The sequence below is a fragment of the Vulpes vulpes genome, chromosome 3 (assembly GCF_048418805.1).
Source record: "Vulpes vulpes isolate BD-2025 chromosome 3, VulVul3, whole genome shotgun sequence".
In the NCBI taxonomy this organism is placed as follows: Eukaryota; Metazoa; Chordata; class Mammalia; order Carnivora; family Canidae; genus Vulpes; species Vulpes vulpes.
Window position 1 is genome coordinate 84,538,303 of NC_132782.1, and position 22,279 is coordinate 84,560,581.

Here is a 22,279-nt window from a genome sequence, read left to right on the forward strand (position 1 = left end):
CCATACATATTATATAGCTCTCCAGTAAAAATAAATATATGAACAAATATAAACACATGTATTATGGTAAATTTGGCTTGTAACTCCATTTTTTATTGTTATTATAGGATTTAAAAGACAAGAGCATAAAAAGGAGCTATAAATCTATATTAATGGGTACACAATATATAAGGATGTAATTTACAATGTCAATAACAGAAAATGGGGGCGGATTGTGGAACTGTAAAGGAATAAAGTTCTTTTAATGTGACTGAAGTTAAGTTTAAAATAGATTGTTATAACTTTCGGATATTTTATGTAATCCACAGGGGGACCACAAAGAAAATATCTATAGAATATACACAATAGCAAATGAGAAGGGAATCAAAACATGTCACCACAAAAACCTAACCAAACACAAAAGAAGGTGGTAGAGTAGGAAATGAGGGACAAAAAGGCTGTATGACATACAGAAAATAATTATCAAAGTGATAATAGCAAGTCCTTCCCTATCAGTAATTACTTTAAATATAAATAAAAATTAAGCTATTCAATCAAAAGACAGAGATTGTTAGAAACAGAATCAAATGATATTGTGTCTATAGAACATTCACTTTAGGGGTGCCTGGGTGGCTAAGTAAGTTAAGTGTCCAAGACTTGATTTTGGCTCAGGTCATGATCTCAGGGTTGTGAGACTGAACCCTCCATCAGTGTCTATGCTGGGCATGGAACCTGCTTAAGATCCTCTCTCCCTCTCCATCTGCCCCTTCCCCTTTCTCTCTCCCCACTTCTTAAAAAAAGATTCACTTTATTTCTTTTTAAGTTTATTTGTTTTGTTTTTTTTAAATTTTTTTTTTATTTATGATAGTCACAGAGAGAGAGAGAGAGGCAGAGACACAGGCGGAGGGAGAAGCAGGCTCCATGCACTGGGAGCCTGATGTGGGACTCGATCCCGGGTCTCCAGGATCGCGCCCTGGGCCAAAGGCAGGCGCCAAACCGCTGCGCCACCCAGGGATCCCTATTTGTTTTTTTTTTAAATAATGTCTACAACCAACTTGGGGCTTGAACTTATAACCCTGAGATCAAGTCACATGTTCCACCAACTAAGACAGCCAGGTGTTCCAAAAGATTCATTTTACTTTTTTTTTTTTTAAAGTAGGCTCCATGCCTGGCATAAAGCCTAACACAGGATTTGAACTCACAACCCTGAGATCAACACCTGAGCTAAGATAAGGAGTTGGATGCTTAACCAACAGAGCCACCAAAGTGCCCCCAACAAAAGATTCATTTTAGATCTAATGACATGCATAGGTCAAAAGTTAAAAGATGCAGAAAGATATTCCATGAAAATGATAACCAAAAGAGAACACAGGTAGCTATACTGATATCACACAAAATAGACTTTAATTCAAAAACTGCAGACCTCCTCACGGTTTCCTTAGTGGAAGATTCCATAGTGTTCATTGGCACAGACCCCAGTGACCTGCTTTGCAGGAGTCACAGGAAATTTTTGACACTGTGGTAAATAACGGCCATTGCAACAAAAGAACCCCCCAAAAAGGGACATGTTGCTGTACATCCCCCAGAAGGAGCTGCTATTATGCCACCTTAGTACCACAGCTTCCAGCTTCCCTAAACCTCATGCATGCCCCAGACTCCAGAGCCCTGGATGCTCTGCCTGTGCCCCCACTTCAGACCCTGATTCCATAGCCACTCTGCATGTGCTCTCCCAATCCCAGATCCATGACTGCTCCATATGCTCCATATGCATCCATGTCTCAGGCACCGGAGACATGACTCCTATGGGCTAGCCAGGACCCCAAACCCTAGAGCCATTATTGCTACACACACAACCATACTCTACACCCTGCCTCTGTGGCCACTTGGTATGCACTCACATTTCATGCAACAGATCCATTGCCATTGTGGGCTAGCCAATGCCAGGACTCCATAGCCACTGTCATTCTCTGAGCATCTGCACTCCAAACTCTACCTCTGTTGCTGTTCTGCAGGTGCCAGCATCTGGGCAACAGAGCCATCACCACTGTGGACCATCCAGTGCCCCTGAACCTAGAGTCACTATCCTTATGCATCCCAGTCCCCTGTTCCATGGTGGCCATGTGGTCATCCCCATATTAGACACAATCTCTCTCTCAAATAAATAAAATCCTTTTAAAAAAAATCCTCACCTGGAAAAGCTGTCCTTTAGAAAAGAAGAAAATATAAGGACTTTCCCAAACAAAAGCTGAGGGAATTCATTACCACTAGACTTGCTTTTGAGGAAACGCTAAAGTGACTTCTTCAAGCCAAAATGAAAGGATGCTAATTGGTAACCGGAAAACATAGGAAGGTTGAAACTCATTGTTGAAGGAAAGTATATAGTCAAATTCAGAATATACAAATAATGAGAATGCCTTGGTGGCTCAGTTGGTTAAGTATCCAATTCTTGATTTCAACTCAAGGTCATGAGATAGAGCCCCAAGTCAGGGTCCACACTGGGTGTGGAGCCTACTTAAGATTCTCTTGGGGTGCCTGGGTGGCTTAGTCAGCTGGGCATTTAACTCTTGGTTTTGGCTCAGGTCATAATTTTGGGGTTGTAAGATTGAGCCATGTGTGGACTCCATGTTCAGGGTGGGGTCTGCTTGATATTATTTCTCTCCCTCCCCCTGCTCTCTCTCTCTCTCTCTCTCTCTCTCTCTAAATTAAAAAAATAAAATCTTTTTTTAAAAAGATTCTCTCTCTCCCTCTTCTTCTGCCCCTCCCTCCCATGTGTGCTTTCTCTCTCTCCTTCAAAAAAAAAAAAAAAACCCACGAATATTGTAATGATGGATGTAAATCACTTCCTTCACCCTAACATAGATGTTAAAAGGCAAAATTATTAGGGCACCTGGGTGGCTCAGTTGGTTAAGCATCCAATTCTTGATTTTAGCTCCGGTCATGATCTCAGGGTCATGAAATCAAGCCTCATGTCTGGGCTCCAGGCTGGCGCAGAGCCAGCTTAAGATTCTCTTTCTCCCTCTCCCTCTGCCCTTTCCCACTCTGCTCCCTCTTTCTCTCTCTCTCTTTCTCAAAAACAGTCAAAAGTATTAAAAAGAAGCATAGCTACAATAATGCATTGATGGATACACAATATAAAAATACAATAACTGTGATATAAAACATAAAATGTAGGGTGCCTGGGTGGCTCAGTCAATTAAGCATCTGCCTTCAGCTTGGGTCATGATCCCAGGATCCTGGGATGAAGCCCCACACTGGGCTCCTTGCTCAGCATGGAACCTGCTTCTCCTTCTCCCTCTGCCTGCTGTTTCCCCTGCTTGTGATTCTATCTCTCTCTCTCTCTCTATCAAATAAATAAATAAAAATCTTTAAAAAACATAAAATATGTGAAAGAAAAAGAGTATAGTTTTTATATGCAATAGAAATTGTTAGCTGCTTAAAATAGACCTTCATAACTATAAGATGTTTTATGCAAGCTTCATGTTTTATGCAAGCTTAACTACAGAGCAAAAATCTACAGTAGATGCACAAAAGATAAAGAAATCAAAACACACTATAGAAAATCATCAAATCACAAAGGAAGATAGCAAGAGAGGAACAAAGGATCTATGTAATACTCAGATAATAGTCAACAAAATGACAATAGTAAATCCTTACCTATTAATAACTAACTTAAGTGTAAATGGATAAGGAGGAGGGGCAAGATGGCGGAAGAGTAGGGTCCCCAAATCACCTGTCCCCAACAAATTACCTAGATAACCTTCAAATCATCCTGAAAACCTACGAATTCGGCCTGAGATTTAAAGAGAGAACAGCTGGAATGCTACAGTGAGAAGAGTTTGCGCTTCTATCAAGGTAGGAAGACGGGGAAAAAGAAATAAAGAAACAAAAGGCCTCCAAGGGGGAGGGGCCCCGCGAGGAGCCAGGCTGAGGCCGGGGCGAGTATCCCCAGGACAGGAGAGCCCCGTCCCGGAGGAGCAGGAGCTGCACCAACCTTCCCGGGCGGAAAGGGGCTCGCAAGGAGTTAGAGCAGGACCCAGGAGGGCGGGGATGCCCTCGGGCTCCCGGGGACACTAACAGGCACCTGCGCCCCGAGAGAGTGCGCCGAGCTCCCTAAGGGCTGCAGCGCCACGGCGGGACCCGGAGCAGCTCGGAGGGGCTCGGGCTGCGGCTCCGCGGAGGGGGCTGCGGGGCGGGAGCCCGAATCCAACAGCGCAGGCCCCGGAGCACAGGGCGCCGGGACACAGCCCAGGATCCGGCCTCCCCCCGCCACAGGCAGAGGCTGGGAGGGCCCAGGACAGCAAGGACGCTCCTGCCCCAGCTGAGCAGATCAGCGGCCCCGCCCGGGAGCCTCCAGGTCCTGCAGAGAGCCCCGGAGTGACTGCAGGAGCTGACTCCAGGTTCCCAGAGCTGCCGCCCCGCCACTGTGGCTGTTCCTCCTGGGGCCTCACGGGGTAAACAACCCCCAGTGAGCCCTGCACCAGGCAGGGGCAGAGCAGCTCCCCCAAGTGTTAACACCTGAAAATCAGCACAACAGGCCCCTCCCCCAGAAGACCAGGGAGAGGGTCCAGTTCCAGGGGAAGTCAAGGGACTTAAAGTATACAGAATCGGAAGATACTCCCCCGTGTTTTTTGGTTTTTTTTTTGTTTTGTTTTGTGTTTTGTTTTTCTTTCTTTCTTTTTGATTTCTGATCGCTTCCCCCACCCCCACCCCCACCCCCCTTTTTTTCTCCTTTCTTTCTTTTTCTTTTTCTTCTCTTTTTTCCCTTTTTTTCTTCTTTCTCTTTTTTCTTTTTCTCTTTTCTTTCCTTCTCTCTCTTTTTCCCAATACAACTTGTTTTTGGCCACTCTGCACTGAGCAAAATGACTAGAAGGAAAACCTCACCTCAAAAAAAAGAATCAGAAACAGTCCTCTCTCCCACAGAGTTACAAAATCTGGATTACAATTCAATGTCAGAAAGCCAATTCAGAAGCACTATTATACAGCTACTGGTGGCTCTAGAAAAAAGCATAAAGGACTCAAGAGACTTCATGACTGCAGAATTTAGATCCAATCAGGCAGAAATTAAAAATCAATTAAATGAGATGCAATCCAAGCTAGAAGTCCTAACGACAAGGGTTAACGAGGTGGAAGAAGGAATGAGTGACATAGAAGACAAGTTGATGGCAAAGAGGGAAACTGAGGAAAAAAGAGACAGACAATTAAAAGACCATGAAGACAGATTAAGGGAAATAAACGACAGCTTGAAGAAGAAAAACCTACGTTTAATTGGGGTTCCTGAGGGCGCTGAAAGGGACAGAGGCCCAGAATATGTATTTGAACAAATCATAGCTGAAAACTTGCCGAATCTGGGAAGGGAAACAGGCATTCAGATCCAGGAAATAGAGAGATCCCCCCCTAAAATCAATAAAAACCGTTCAACACCTCGATATTTAATAGTGAAGCTTGCAAATTCCAAAGATAAGGAGAAGATCCTTAAAGCAGCAAGAGAAAAAAAGTTCCTGACTTTTATGGGGAGGAATATTAGGGTAACAGCAGACCTCTCCACAGAGACCTGGCAGGCCAGAAAGGGCTGGCAGGATATATTCAGGGTCCTAAATGAGAAGAACATGCAACTAAGAATACTTTATCCAGCAAGGCTCTCATTCAAAATGGAAGGAGAGATAAAGAGCTTCCAAGACAGGGAGGAACTGAAAGAATATGTCACCTCCAAACCAGCTCTGCAAGAAATTTTAAGGGGGACTCTTAAAATTCCCCTTTAAGAAGAAGTTCAGTGGAACAATCCACAAAAACAAGGACTGAATAGATATCATGAGGACACTAAATTCATATCTGTCAATAGTAACTCTGAACGTGAACGGGCTTAATGACCCCATCAAAAGGCGCAGGGTTTCAGACTGGATAAAAAAGCAGGACCCATCTATTTGCTGTCTACAAGAGACTCATTATAGACAGAAGGACACCTACAACCTGAAAATAAGAGGTTGGAGAACCATTTATCATTCAAATGGTCCTCAAAAGAAAGCAGGGGTAGCCATCCTCGTATCAGATAAATTAAAATTTACCCCGAAGACTATAGTGAGAGATGAAGAGGGACACTATCTCATACTCAAAGGATCTATCCAACAAGAGGACTTAACAATCCTCAATATATATGCCCCGAATGTGGGAGCTGCCAAATATTTAAACCAATTAATAACCAAAGTGAAGAAATACTTAGATAATAATACACTTATACTTGGTGACTTCAATCTAGCTCTTTCTACGCTCGATAGGTCTTCTAAGCACAACATCCCCAAAAAAACGAGAGCTTTAAATGATACACTGGACCAGATGGATTTCACAGATATCTACAGAACTCTACATCCAAACCCAACTGAATACACATTCTTCTCAAGTGCACATGGAACTTTCTCCAGAATAGACCACATACTGGGTCACAAATTGGGTCTGAACCGATACCAAAAGATTGGGATCGTCCCCTGTATATTCTCAGACCATAATGCCTTGAAATTAGAACTTAATCACAACAAGAAGTTTGGAAGGACCACAAACACGTGGAGGTTAAGGACCATCCTGCTAAAAGATGAAAAGGTCAACCAGGAAATTAAGGAAGAATTAAAAAGATTCATGGAAACTAATGAGAATGAAGATACAACCGTTCAAAATCTTTGGGATGCAGCAAAAGCAGTCCTGAGGGGGAAATACATCGCAATACAAGCATCCATTCAAAAACTGGAAAGAACTCAAATTCAAAAGCTCACCTTACACATAAAGGAACTAGAGAAAAAGCAACAAATGGACCCCACCCCCAGCAGAAGAAGACAGTTGATTAAAATTCGAGCAGAACTAAATGAAATCGAGGCCAAAAGAACTGTGGAACAGATCAACAGAACCAGGAGCTGGTTCTTTGAAAGAATTAATAAGATAGATAAACCATTAGCCAACCTTATTAAAAAGAAGAGAGAGAAGACTCAAATTAATAAAATCATGAATGAGAAAGGAGAGATCACTACCAACACCAAGGAAATACAAACGATTTTAAAAACATATTATGAACAGCTGTACGCCAATAAATTAGGAAATCTAGAAGAAATGGACGCATTCCTGGAAAGCCACAAACTACCAAAACTGGAGCAGGAAGAAATAGAAAACCTGAACAGGCCAATAACCAGGGAGGAAATTGAAGCAGTCATCAAAAACCTCCCAAGACACAAGAGTCCAGGGCCAGATGGCTTCCCAGGGGAATTCTATCAAACGTTTAAAGAAGAAATCATACCTATTCTACTAAAGCTGTTTGGAAAGATAGAAAGAGATGGAGTACTTCCAAATTCGTTCTATGAGGCCAGCATCACCTTAATTCCAAAACCAGACAAAGACCCCACCAAAAAGGAGAATTACAGACCAATATCCCTGATGAACATGGATGCAAAAATTCTCAACAAGATACTAGCCAATAGGATCCAACAACACATCAAGAAAATTATTCACCATGACCAAGTAGGATTTATCCCCGGGACACAAGGCTGGTTCAACACTCGTAAAACCATCAATGTGATTCATCATATCAGCAAGAGAAAAACCAAGAACCATATGATACTCTCATTAGATGCAGAGAAAGCATTTGACAAAATACAGCATCCATTCCTGATCAAAACCCTTCAGAGTGTTGGGATAGAGGGAACTTTCCTCGACATCTTAAAAGCCATCTATGAAAAGCCCACAGCAAATATCATTCTCAATGGGGAAGCACTGGAGCCTTTCCCGTAAGATCAGGAACAAGACAGGGATGTCCACTCTCACCACTGCTAGTTCTGGAAGTCCTCGCCTCAGCAATCAGACAACAAAAAGACATTAAAGGCATTCAAATTGGCAAAGAAGAGGTCAAACTCTCCCTCTTCGCCAATGACATGATACTCTACATAGAAAACCCAAAAGCCTCCACCCCAAGATTGCTAGAACTCATACAGCAATTTGGTAGCGAGGCAGGATACAAAATCAATGTCCAGAAATCAATGGCATTTCTATACACTAACAATGAGACTGAAGAAAGAGAAAGTAAGGAGTCAATCCCATTTACACTTGCACCCAAAAGCATAAGATACCTAGGAATAAACCTAACCAAAGAGGTAAAAGATCTATACCCTAAAAACTATAGAACACTTCTGAAAGAAATCGAGGAAGACACAAAGAGATGGAAAAATATTCCATGCTCATGGATTGGCAGAATTAATATTGTGAAAATGTCAATGTTACCCAGGGCAATGTACACGTTTAATGCAATCCCTATCAAAATACCATGGACTTTCTTCAGAGAGTTAGAACAAATTATTTTAAGATTTGTGTGGAATCAGAAAAGACCCCGAATAGCCAGGGGAATTTTAAAAAAGAAAACCATAGCTGGGGGCATCACAATGCCATATTTCAGGTTGTACTACAAAGCTGTGGTCATCAAGACAGTGTGGTACTGGCACAAAAACAGACACATAGATCAATGGAACAGAATAGAGAATCCAGAAGTGGACCCTCAACTCTATGGTCAACTAATATTCGATAAAGGAGGAAAGACTATCCATTGGAAGAAAGACAGTCTCTTCAATAAATGGTGTTGGGAAAATTGGACATCCACATGCAGAAGAATGAAACTGGACCACTCTCTTTCACCACACACAAAGATAAACTCAAAATGGATGAAAGATCTAAATGTGAGACAAGATTCCATCAAAATCCTAGAGGAGAACACAGGCAACACCCTTTTTGAACTTGGCCACAGTAACTTCTTGCAAGATACATCCACAAAGGCAAAAGAAAGAAAAGCAAAAATGAACTATTGGGACTTCATCAAGATAAGAAGCTTTTGCACAGCAAAGGATACAGTCAACAAAACTAAAAGACAACCTACAGAATGGGAGAAGATATTTGCAAATGACGTATCAGATAAAGGGCTAGTTTCCAAAATCTATAAAGAACTTATTAAACTCAACACCAAAGAAACAAACAATCCAATCATGAAATGGGCAAAAGACATGAAGAGAAATCTCACAGAGGAAGACATGGACATGGCCAACATGCACATGAGGAAATGCTCTGCATCACTTGCCATCAGGGAAATACAAATCAAAACCACAATGAGATACCACCTCACACCAGTGAGAATGGGGAAAATTAACAAGGCAGGAAACAACAAATGTTGGAGAGGATGCGGAGAAAAGGGAACCCTGTTACACTGTTGGTGGGAATGTGAACTGGTGCAGCCACCCTGGAAAACTGTGTAGAGGTTCCTCAAAGAGTTAAAAATAGACCTGCCCTACGACCCAGCAATTGCACTGTTGGGGATTTACCCCAAAGATTCAGATGCAATGAAATGCCGGGACACCTGCACCCCGATGTTTCTAGCAGCAATGGCCACAATAGCCAAACTATGGAAGGAGCCTCGGTGTCCATCGAAAGATGAATGGATAAAGAAGATGTGGTTTATGTATACAATGGAATATTACTCAGCCATTAGAAACGACAAATACCCACCATTTGCTTCATCGTGGATGGAACTGGAGGGTATTATGCTGAGTGCAGTAAGTCAATCAGGGAAGGACAAACAGTGTATGTTCTCATTCATTTGGGGAATATAAATAATAGTGAAAGGGAATATAAAGGAAGGGAGAAGAAATGTGTGGGAAGTATCAGGAAGGGAGACAGAACATAAAGACTCCTAACTCTGGGAAACGAACTAGGGTGGTGGAAGGGGAGGAGGGCGGGGGGTAGGGAGGAATGGGTGACGGGCACTGAGGGGGACCCTTGACGGGATGAGCACTGGGTGTTTTTCTGTATGTTGGTAAATTGAACACCAATAAAAATTAATTCATTAAAAAAAAAGTGTAAATGGATTATGTTCCCAAATCAAAAGACACAGAGGTTAAATTGATAAAAAAAATAATAATAATAAGCCACGCGGGATGCCTGAGTGGCTCAGAGGTTGAGCGTCTGCCTTTGGCTCAGGTCATGATCTCAGTGTCCTGGGATCAAGTCCACATCAGGCTCCCCGCAGGGAGCCTGCTTCTCCCTCTGCCTATGTCTGTCTCTGCCTCTCTCTGTGTGTCTCTCATGAACAAATAAAATCTTAAAAAAAAAAAAAAGACATATACTGAACATTCCATTCAACAGTAGAAGTGCACACAGAACATTCTCCAGAATAGATCATGTGTTAGATCACAAAACAAATCTTAACAAATCTTAGAATACTGAAGTCATATCAAGCATTTTTTACACCCACAATGACATGAAAGTAAAAATCAATAATAGAAGGAAACCTGGAAATTCACATATATATGGAAATTAAACATACTTTCCTATACAATCAATGGGTCAAAGAAGAAATCATGAGAGAAATCAAAAAACATCTTGAGACAAATGTAAATAGAAAACATGCTAAAACTTATGGGATGCTGCAAAAGCAGTAATAATAGGGCAGTTTATAGCAATATATACTAAGTCTGCACTAAGAAAATCACAAATAGAGATGCCTGGGGGCTCAGCAGTTGAGCGTCTGCCTTCAGCTCAGCGCATGATCCTGGGTCCAGTGATTGAGTCCCACATCAGGCCCCCTGCTAGGAGCCTGCTTCTCCCTCTGCCTGTCACTGCCTCTCCCTGTGTCTCTCATGAATAAATAGATAATTTTTTTAAAAAAGCAAATCACAGATAAACAACCTAACTTTATGCCTCAAGGAAGGAGAAAAACAACAAATTAAGCCCAACATTTGCAGAATGAAGGAAATAACAAAGGTAAAGCAAAAATAAATGAAACGGAGACTGAAAGGACAATAGAGACAAATCAACAAACTAAGAACTGGTTTTTTGAAAAAATAACCAAAATTGACAAATCTTTAGCAAGACAACAAGGAGAAAGTCTCAAAAAGTAAAATCATAAATGAAATAGATATCACAAACGATACCACAGAAATGCAGAGGTTCATAAGAGACTACTATGAATCATTATATACCAATAAATTGGATAACCTAGAAAAAAATGAATAAATTCCTGTAACTATACAATCTACTAAGAATGAATCATGAAGAAAAAGAAAATGTGAACCGACCTATAACTAATAAGGAGACTGAATCAGTAATAAAAAAAATCTCTCAGCAAAGAAAAGTCCAGGACCAGATTGCTTCACTGGTGAACTCTACCAAATGTTTAAGGAGAAATTAATGTCAACCCTCCTAAAACTTTCCCCCAAAAGATGAAGAGGAGGGCATACTTTAAAACTCATTTTATGGGGCCAGCATTGCTCCAGTATCAAAGCCAGACACTACAAGAAAAGAAAATTACAAGCCAATATCCCTGATGAACATAGGTATAAAAATTCTCAACAATGTACTAGCAAACTGAATTCAAGAGCACATTGAAGGGATTATGACATGATCAGGTGGAATTTAATCCCTGGGATGCAAGCATGGTTCAATAAATGCAAATTGATCAATGTGATACATAACAGTAACAAAAGGAAGGGGAAAATAATCACTTGATTATCTCAATAGATGCAGAAGGAGCATTTGACAAAATTCAACATCCTTTCATGATAAAAACTATCAACAAATTAAGTACAGAAAAAATACAGCTCAGCATAGTAACCATATATGAGAAGTTCACAGCTAACATATTTAATAGTGTAAAGCTGAAAGCTTTTCCTGCAAGATCTGGAACGAGGCAAGGTTGTCAACTTTATAGTGAAAGTCCTAGTAGCCAGAGCAATTAGGCAAGAAATTAAAGGCATCCAAATTGGAAAGGAAAAAATAAAATTCCCTCTGTTCCCAGGCAAAAGGATGTTATATGTTGTAAACCCTAAAGATAACACACGCAAAATATTAGAATAAACAAATTTAGCAAAATTGAAAGATACAAAATCAACATACAAAAATCAGCTATGTTTGTGCACATTAACAATGAATAGTCCAAAAAAGGAAACTAAGAATTAAGAAAGCAATTTCATTTACAATAGCATCAAAAAGAATAAAATAGGGGTAACTGGGTGGCTCAGTCAGTTAAGCAACTAACTCTTGATTTAGGTTCAGGTCATGATCTGAGTTATGAGATCAAGCTCCAAGTCAGGCTCCATATTCAGTGAGGAGTCTACTTGAGATTTTCTCTCCCCTCTTCCTCTACCTCTCCCCCTACTTGTGCATGTGCACTCTCTCTCTCTAAGATACATGAATAAATCTCGGGGATCCCTGGGTGGCTCAGCGGTTTGGAGCTTGCCTTTGGCCCAGGGCACGATCCTGGAGTCCCAGAATCGAGTCCCGCGTGGGGCTCCCTGCATGGAGCCTGCTTCTCCCTCTGCCTGTGTCTCTGCCTCTGTGTGTGTGTGTGTGTGTGTGTGTCTAAAATAAATAAATAAATAAATAAATAAATAAATAAATAAATAAATCTTTAAAAAAATATATGGATAAATAAATAAATCTCTCAAAAAAAGAATAGGGGGACACCTGGGTGGTTCAGCGGTTGAGTGTCTGCCTTTGGCTCAGGGCGTCATCCCCGTCCAGGGATCGAGTCCCACATCGGGCTCCCTGTGAGGAGTCTGCTTCTTCCTCTATCAGTCTCTCTGCCTTTCTCTCTGTGTCTCTCATGAATAAATAAATTAATAAAATCAAGAAAGAAGAAAGAAAGAAAGAAAGAAAGAAAGAAAGAAAGAAAGAAAGAAAGACAAAGAGAGAGAGAAAGGAAGAGAGAAAGAAAAGAAAGAGAAAGAGAGAAAGAGAGGAAGGAAGGAAGGAAGGAAGGAAGGAAGGAAGGAAGGAAGGAAGAAAAGAAAAGAAAAGAAAAGAAAAGAAAAGAAAAGAAAAGAAAAGAAAAGAAAAGAAAAGAAAAGAAAAGAAGAGAAAAGAAAGAAGAAAGGACACCTGGGTGGCTCAGTGGTTGAGCATCTGCCTTCGGTTCAGGGCATGATCCCAGGGTCCTAGGATCAAGTCCCACATCAGGATCCCCATGAGGAGCCTGCTTCTCCCTCTCTCTATGTCTCTGCCTCTCTCTGTGTCTCTCACGAATAAATAAATAAAATCTTTTAAAAAGAAAAAAGAATAAAATTCTAGGAATAAAACCAACCAAGGAGGCAAAAAACTTATACACTAAAAACCACCAAAAGTTGCTAAAAAGAAATTAAATTTAAAAAAACACCAATAAATAAAAGACCCCCATATTCATGGACTGGGAAACTTATTGTTAAGATGTCAATATTATCCAAAGCAATCAATAGATTTAATGCAATTTCTATCAAATGCAAGTGGCATTTTTTTTTTAGAAATAGCAAAAGCTATCCTCAAACTTATATGAAATCTCAAGAGACTCTGAGTAGCCAAAACAATCTTGAAAAAAGAAGACAAAGTTAAAGGTCTCATACTTTTTTATTTCAAAGCTTACTACAAAGCTACAATAATCAAAACAGTATAGTACTGGCATAAAGAAAGACAGACCAATGAAACAGAATAAAAAGCCCTGAAACTAACCCTCATGTATATGGTCAAATGATTTTTGACAATGGTACCAAAACCATTCAATGGGGAAAGAACAGTCTTTTCAACAAATAATTCTGGGAATATGGAATATCCACATGCAAAATAATAAAGCTTGATCCTCACTTTACCACATACAAAAATTCACTGAAAATGGGTCAAAGACCTAAATGTAAGAGCTAAAGCTATAAAACTCTTAGAAGAAGGGGAGCCTAGGTAGCTCAGTTGATTGGGTGGCCAACTCTTGATTTCAACTCCGATCATGATCTCAGGGTTGTAGGATCCAGGAGCCTGGCTCCACACTCAGCAGAGGCTGCTTGTCCCTCTCCCTTCCCCCTCTGCCTTCCTGCCCCACTAAAATAAATAAATTTTTAAAAATAATTTAAAAACAAAACTTTTAAAATATTTTTATTGAAATTCAATTTGCCAACATATAACACCCAGTGCTCATCCCGTCATGTGCCCCTCAGTGCCTGTCACCCAGTCACCCCATCCTCCCACCCACCTCCCCTTCTACTACCCCTTGTTCGTTTCCCAGAATTAGGAGTCTCTCATGTTCTGTCTCCCTTTCTAATATTTCCCACTTGTTTTCTCTCCTTTTCCTTTAATACCTTTCACTATTTTTTATATTCCCCGAATGAATGAAACCATATAATGTTTGTCTTTCTTTGATTGACTTACTTCAGTCAGCATAATAACCTCCAGTTCTATCCATATTGAAGCAAATGATGGGTATGCATCGTTTCTAATGGCTGAGTAATATTCCACTATATATATAGACCACAGCTTCTTTATCCATTCATCTTTCGATGGACACTGAAGCTCCTTCCACAGTTTGGTTATTGTGGACATTGCTGCTATAAACATTGGTGTGCAGGTGTTCTGCCATTTCACTGCATCTGTATCTTTGGGGTAAAAAGATTGCACCAGCAATGCAATTGCTGGGTCGTAGGGTAGCTCTATTTTTAGCTCTTTGAGGAACCTCCATACAGTTTTCCAGAGTGGCTGTACCAGTTCACATTTCCACCAACAGTGCAAGAACGTTCCCCTTTCTCTACATCCTCTTCAACATTTGTTGTTTCTTGTATTGTTAATTTTCACCATTCTCACTGGTGTGAGGTGGTATCTCATTGTGGTTTTGATTTGTATTTCCCTGATGGCAAGTGATGCGGAGCATTTTCTCATTAAAAACAATACTCTTAAAAGAAAACATAAGGTAAAACCTTCATGCTATTGGATTTGGCAGTGATTTCTTACATATGACATCCAAAGCAAATGAAACAAAAGAAAAAATAGATAATATGAATACCAAAATTTAAAACTCTTGTATATCAAATGACACAATGAACAGAGTGAAAAATAACTTATGGAATGGGAGAAAATATTTATTTATGAGGGCTTAATATCCAGAATCTATAAGGAACTCCTACAACTTAATAATAAAACAAAGACCTTATCAAAAAATTGGCAAAGGATATGAATAGACATTTCTCCAAAGATATACAAATGACCAACAATCACATATAAAAATGTTCAAAGCACTAATCATTCAGGAAATACAAGTCAAAACCTCATATCCAAGGATGCCAGGGTGGCTCAGCAGTTGAGCATCTGCCTTTCACTCAGGGCATGATCCTGGGGTCCTGGGATTGAGTTCCACATTGGGCTCCCTGCAGGGGACCTGCTTCTCCCTCTGCCTGTGTCTCTGCCTCTTTCTGTCTCTCATGAATAAATAAATAAAATCTTTAAAAAAAAACTCATATCCATTAGGATGGCTACTACTATTTATATATGTATACACACATATACACACATATATACACACAAACATATACACACATACATGCATATATACATATACCCACACATACATACCTATATATACATATATACACATACATACACAGACTCACATACATACATATATAAAACAGTATCCATTCTACCTCTCTACCAGTTGTACAAAATAATTACAAAAGTTTCAATTATCATGGTCAAGAAGGCCCTTAGAAGACAAAAGTGTTTCTACCGTTTGCTGGTGCCTGAGTTCCATCTGGCAGGACAAAGTTTTAGGCCCTGGACCATAAACTCATATGTAGAAGCATCCAGGTCACAGTGCCCTTCCCATGCTTGCATATACTTGCCGACACTGGTGTCTGTGACTCTCTCAATGTCTCACGTGTGTTTTATAGTTATTGATGTTCCCTCTGCCCATTCTTCTGTGTTCCTGATAAATATTAGCAAGTAAAAACATAAAATAGTGTTGATGAGAATGTAAAGAAAGTGGAGCCTTTGTGCACTGCTGGGAATTGTGAAATGGTGTATCCACTATGGAGAATAGTATGGAGATCCCTAAAAAAAAATTAAGAATCATACTACCTACCACATGATCCAGATATTCCATTTCTGAATATTTACTGATAAGAACTGAAAGTAGAATCTCAAGGAGATATTTGTACACCCATGTTTGTAGTGGTATTATTCACAATAACCAAAAAATAGAAGCAATCCAAATGTCTCACCAACAGATAAAAGAAGAAAATGGACTGGGACGCATGGGTGGCCCAGTGGTTGAGCATCTGCCTTCAGCTCTGGACACATGATCCCGGGGTCCTGGGATCAAGTCCCAAAGTGGGCTCCCCACAGGGAGCCTGTTTCTCTCTCTGCCTGTATCTCTGCCTCTCTCTGTGTCTCTCATCAATAAATAAATAAAATATTTTTTAAAAAATGAACTATCTCTATATGGCAAAATATCATTCAACCTTAAATGGAAGGAAATCCTGACACCTGCTGCAACATTGATGGACCTTGGGGAGATTAGGCTAAGTAAAATAAGCCAGTCACAAAACGACACATACTATATGATTCTACTTATATGAGGTACCTAGTGTAGGTAAGACAGAAAATACGGTGGTGGTTGCTAGGAGGCTGGGGAGATGGAGGAATGGGGAGTTGTTTCATGGGTACAGGGTTTCAGTTTGGGAAGGTGAAAAGAATTCTGGAGTTTAGTTATACACAATATTAATGTACTTAACACTACTGAAACGCACAATAAGCAACGATTAAGATGGTAAATTTGATATTGTATGCACTTCATCACAATTTTTTTTCATGACTATTAGTATGAACACTGAATTCTGATCTGATGAATAAACAGCATGAATTCCCTGGACTGAAGATAAAATAAGAAAATGGTAAGACTTTCCCTGTAGACAAAAGTAACAAATTAAACCACTTGAAGTAATAACTTTCCAGTAGAAAAACCCTAAGGAGATGATGTGTCTGGAGTCCAGGAGAATTGGGCCCAGCCAGACTCAAGGCAATTACTGTACATTTATATTTAACAATGCCCACTGAGTATTGCTCCCTAGAGCCCAAGAGCAGCCTGCAAATAATTCAAGTGTGAACCCCACACATCTTTCCTTGGCCCAAGAATCAGGGAATGAGCCCTGCTCTCTCTGCCTCCTTGCTCGTCCTGCCTCCACCCACACACTTGCTTTGCATCTTGTTTCCAATGGGATCCAGGCTTGAGTCCCTGGCTCTAGGCTGCTGATGAACCACCTGCCCCTCCTTAGCAAGGAGGAGCAACTCAGGAGGAGGCAGCTTCCTTGGGTGGGATTGGCAGAAATCAGACCAACTGAACAGGTCAGTGATAATGTGGAGCAGAAGAAGACACCCCTCTCAATGCCCCAAAATATGTAAGCCTAATGACATCTACTCTTCCAATTCTCAAAGACAAGCAGAATCAGGGACCTATAAGGGACCTTGGAAACCATACGGGAATCCAATCCCATCACTTTACAAACTTCCTAAACTCACACAGCACCGGATTCCAGGACAACCTCTCAGTCCTGCCCTCATTCCTGACTATGAAGGCCTATCCAGTAATTCCAACACCTTCTAATGCTCATCCTTGGCAGAGATATCTGAAAATGTTTGTTGGTGCTCAGGAAAGCTCAGAAGCAAAGCAGATGACTGCCTACAATGGCCTAATTCTTACATCATGTTTAACATAAGCAACTTAGGGAAAAAAATAGCAGAAATTATACCTCAAATTGTTCCCATCATGTTCCAAATTAACATCTTATTTTTGTTGGTAGATGTACATAGATGTCATCTATATGTACATGCTATCTTATGTTCTGCTCTTAAAGTCTATGCCATAGACAGATAACCAGAAATCAATACTTTTTCCCTTTTTATATCTGTATAATATTCCATTGCATTGATACATCATAGTTGCAAAGCTATAGACTTTGGGGTAGAATTTAAAAACTAATGTTTAAGTACTTGGTACAATGTCTCCTATAGGGGATATATTTATATATTATTAATAACATATCTATCTACTTACTTGGAAGCAAGAATTAATGAATTAATTAAACTTTTCAATTAAAACATATTTCTAAAAAAAATAAAAATAAAAAAATAAAAAATAAAAAAATAAAAAATAAAAATAAAACATATTTCTATTTTATATGTTCCCTTACTTTACTCATTATAATTTCCTTTGAACAAATATCTCATTTCCTAAGCTGAATTAAAATTCAAATACTTGGGCAGCCTGGGTGGCTCAGCAGTTTAGTGCCACCTTCAGCCCAGGGTGTGATCCTGGAGACCCAGTTTCGAGTCCCACGTCAGGCTCCTTGCATGGATCCTGTTTCTCCCTTTGCCTGTGTCTCTGCCTCTCTCTCTCTCTCTCTCTCTCTCTCTCTCTATCTCTCATGAATAAAATCTTAAAAAAATAAAAAATAAATAAAATCCAAATACCCAATTTCATCATTAGTGGGAATGAAATAACCATTTTCATTGCTTTTTTTTCTTTTATTCTTTTTCTTGCTAATTATTTACCATTGATCCATCAGTAAGCAATTTACTAATTTTTGTGTGACATTCTGCAACTTTGTTCAGCTATTTTTAGCAGTGATTTAATTTATTTTAATAGCTTAGCTATGATAGATATTTTGCAAAAAGTTATGTTTTTATTTCTTTTTTCTTTTCAGATAGCTATCCCCAGCATTTCTAGCAAGATATTAAGCAAGGAATGAAAATAGAGAATACTCATATTTTGTTCTTCTTTTTATGGAAAAAGTATAAGTCTTCAATAAACATATTGACTCTTGATTTTAAATACCCTGTTTATCATATTTTTTAAAGATTTTATTTATTTATTCATGAGAGACATGGGGAGAGGCAGAGACATAGGCAGAGGGAAAAGCAGGCTCCCTGCAGGGAGCCAGTTGTGGGACTCAATCCCTGGACCAGGATCACACCCTGAGCTAAAGGCAGATGCTCAACTGCTGAGCCACCCAGGTGCCCCTGTTTATCATGTTAAGAAAAAAGCACAACTCCTGTTTTCAGAGCTCTAATCTATAAGGTTTTGATACATTTATTTTGATCTCATTACATTAGTTGGTATTTTATTTGTAGTAAACTAGGTTAATGGACTTCCTTGAGTCTAACGGATAATTCTTTTAACGTGTTGTTTTCTTGGCTTACACATTTTTTCTTTGGGGCATTTGCATCTATGTCTACCAACAAAATTGGTCTAAAATATTCTTTCCATTATCTTTGTTTAATGTGAGTTTAAAATCATATTTGCCTCTAAAAATGAATTGAAGAATAATAACAGAGTAATAATAGCCAAGTGAAGTGGGTGCCAACTGTGCCAACAGCAAGGCACTGTTCCATGCACCTTATGGGTATTTCCCCATTTAATGCTTGTAACAACCCCTGTACACAGATATTATTAATTCATTTTACAGATTATTACTATGTCATAACTTTCTATTTTTACACTTTTTATTACTGAGTTAATTGGTTCTTAGAGAGTTGGAATATTTTCTTCATTGAAATTAAATGCTTTCGGGCTCCCTGCAGGGAGCCTGCTTCTCCCTCTGCCTGTGTCTCTGCCTCTATCTCTCTGTGTCTTTCATGAATAAATAAATAAAATCTTTTTTAAAAAAATTAAATGCTCCATTAGAAACTTTTGTAACTTTGCATTCCTTTCTGTTAGTGTTATATTCATGCTAATTCTTTTTGCATCTTTGGGGGTATTATGTATATTTGTAAGTAGTCATCTATTTCATTTGATAATAGCTGAAAATTATAGTCAACTCAAATATTAATCTTTTGTACTAGCTATTAAATTTTCCAAATCCTAACCTCATTCTCATTTATCAAAGCTGTTATTGCTTAATGACTCTTTTTTCAAAGAATCAATTATCAGATTTCTGCTTAAATTATTTTTCTTTCTACATCATTTTTTTTAGTTTTATTATCTATATTTTAACTTGTTGTTTTCTTTTCTAAATTATTTAAGCAGAGCTAAATTATGGCTCAATCACTGGATAAAATTAAACATGAGCGCTCCAAAGTCAAAGACAAGCATTTTATCCATCCCTTGGGCTCTCATAAAACAGGTCCAGTATTCCATCCAACACAAACCCCGGAGTTGTGGTGGTCACCAGAGAGAGATGCAGGAGTGCCGCTGAAGCAAAACACAAGGCCAGTCTGTGTGCTGGCTGCCCATGGATCAAACAAATAGGTGTCTGAATCCTGGTATGTATGACTTAGTGCAATGTGTCCTGCATTGTGCAGCCTGTACCTCCAGGGGTCTAAGTGGTGGCATTGGGTGGTTTACAAAGAGACAAGCAGCATCAAAACACACGATAAGAAAGTGATTCCTTTTTGAGTTCTCCCTCAATCCTTCTGACTACCTCCCAGAGAAATCCTCAGGTGCTATTTTCCTAAATCCTCCCGAGGACTTTACAGTCTCCTTTTTTTTAACCAAGGAGGTTTCAGACTAAGAACTCTCTGCAGGTAATGGCAGCTAGCTAAAATTCAGTAAGTAATACTATTTTTTTATGTATTGTGAAGTACAAATTTCCATCTTTAACAAATGAATTTCAATTAACAAAATACTAATGAAACAATAATACAGATGATAAGTCAATATGAATAACATTTGGGAGACACGAGGTTGGTATCAGGTGAAGGAGGACTATCTTTAAGGTCTCACTCAATCTCAAAGACATATGGTCACAAAGGGGAACATTAAAAACAGTTATCCCTTCATTCAAGAACACATAAAAACATTGAGTGTCTGTCTCCTTTACTCCAGGTATAGTTCTAGAAACTGGGGATATAGTGACATATAAAAATAAAGCTTCTGCCTTCATGAGCTTATATTCTAGAGAAACAGAATGATAGATGATAGATAGATGATAGGTAGGTAGGTAGATAGATGATAGATAGATGATGATGATAGATAGATAGATGATAGATAGATAGATAGATGATAGATAGATAGATAGATAGATAGATAGAAAGGAAGAAAGAAAGAAAGAAAGAAAGAAAGAAAGAAAGAAAGAAAGAAAGAAAGAAAGAAAGAAATAGGTCAGAAGAATGAGGAGGACCCAAGAGCAAGAAACCACTGAGGCAGGAGAGGTGCCATGACAAAACTGTACTTTGAAACGCAGTGGGGAACATGTTTTCAGAAGGTGGGAGTGACCAACCCTGCCAAATACAGCTTGTTGGTCTTAGTAAGATGGAGCCCGAGACCCAACCTCAGATGTGGCAATGGTGGCCTTGACTAGGGAAGTTACATGGATTGTGGGGAAGCATGAGAAAGGGGCTTCATGAGCAAATGGGAGGAAGGGAATGGGGATATGGATACTGGCCACAGTTTGAGGACTTTTGTGGAAAGGGGAAATAGAGAAGTAAGCTGACAGCCAGAGAGGAAAGTGAAAGTGGGTCAAGGGTGGATTTTTAAAATTGAGTGATGTTTTCATGCTGACAGGAATGATCCAGGAGGTAGGAGAAAGATCCTTTTCATTTTAAGTTAGATCTCTTAGCTTGAGTTTTCTTCAAAGAGGAGTACTTGGGAAGAGTACTTCCCTAAAAAGTGGCAGGTAGTAACAAGATATTTTTCTTCTCCCACACCTTTGGGGAAGTGGAGGATTGGAAGGAAAAGAGGGTGGTGTCGCCGTGGTTTGAAGGGGGTAGTTGTCAAGGAAGGGATAGAGCTTTTGCCACTACACACACCATAGTTCCCAGTCTCAGAATATCTCTCTCCCAGTACAGGTGATCTTCTCCGCCCCCCCCCCCCCATGTCCCTGCCCCATTCCACCTGCTCCACATGTCCCTTCCTCTGTTCCAGTGCTGGCCATTCCAGGAAGCCCTGACCTATTTACACAGATGTTCCAAGTCTAACTTCACATGGTGGCACTTTTCAGTCTTTTGGAGAAATCAAAGCAGTGAAATTGAAGGAGCACATTTATCTTCCACACCAAGGAATAGTTCTAAACACAGGCCAAGAACTCAACTGGGATCTGCAGCATAGTCAAAATCTCCATCACTCCTTTACCCTCCCCACCTGCACTGGTAAGTCCTTTCCTCCAAGCAAGCCCCACCTCAGCAAAATGGTGGGGTGGACAAAGGCAACCTCCCAAGATGATTTTCCCCTTGTCACTCCCTGTCTAGTTCCTGGCCCCATGACTTTTCCAGATTGGTTTTCCCCATCAGCTCTTCCTCCATCTCCATCATCACACCGAGTCAAGTTCTTTCTCCCTCTCCTTCCCTTTTTGTGATTTATGTTCTTATAGGACCCAAATCCCAACTCTATCTTGTGAAGCAGTGGAAAATAATTGACATTATATCTAATGAGACTTCAGCTGAGCTCACAGTGACCTATTATGAATTCTAGTTTAGTGGGGTCCTATTGTTTCCTTTTTGCCCACTCCATTCCTGTGGGCAATATTACACTTGCAGTTTCTCTTTATTATCTGCAGGGGCAACT

General features: G+C 39.8%; 1 protein-coding gene across 4 annotated transcripts in view; it reads right to left on the minus strand.

Annotated features, from left to right (window-relative positions):
• The window catches only part of ZSCAN25 (zinc finger and SCAN domain containing 25), a 79,698-nt gene that overhangs the window by 16,863 nt on the left and 40,556 nt on the right, over window positions 1-22,279 (minus strand). The window lies entirely within an intron of this gene.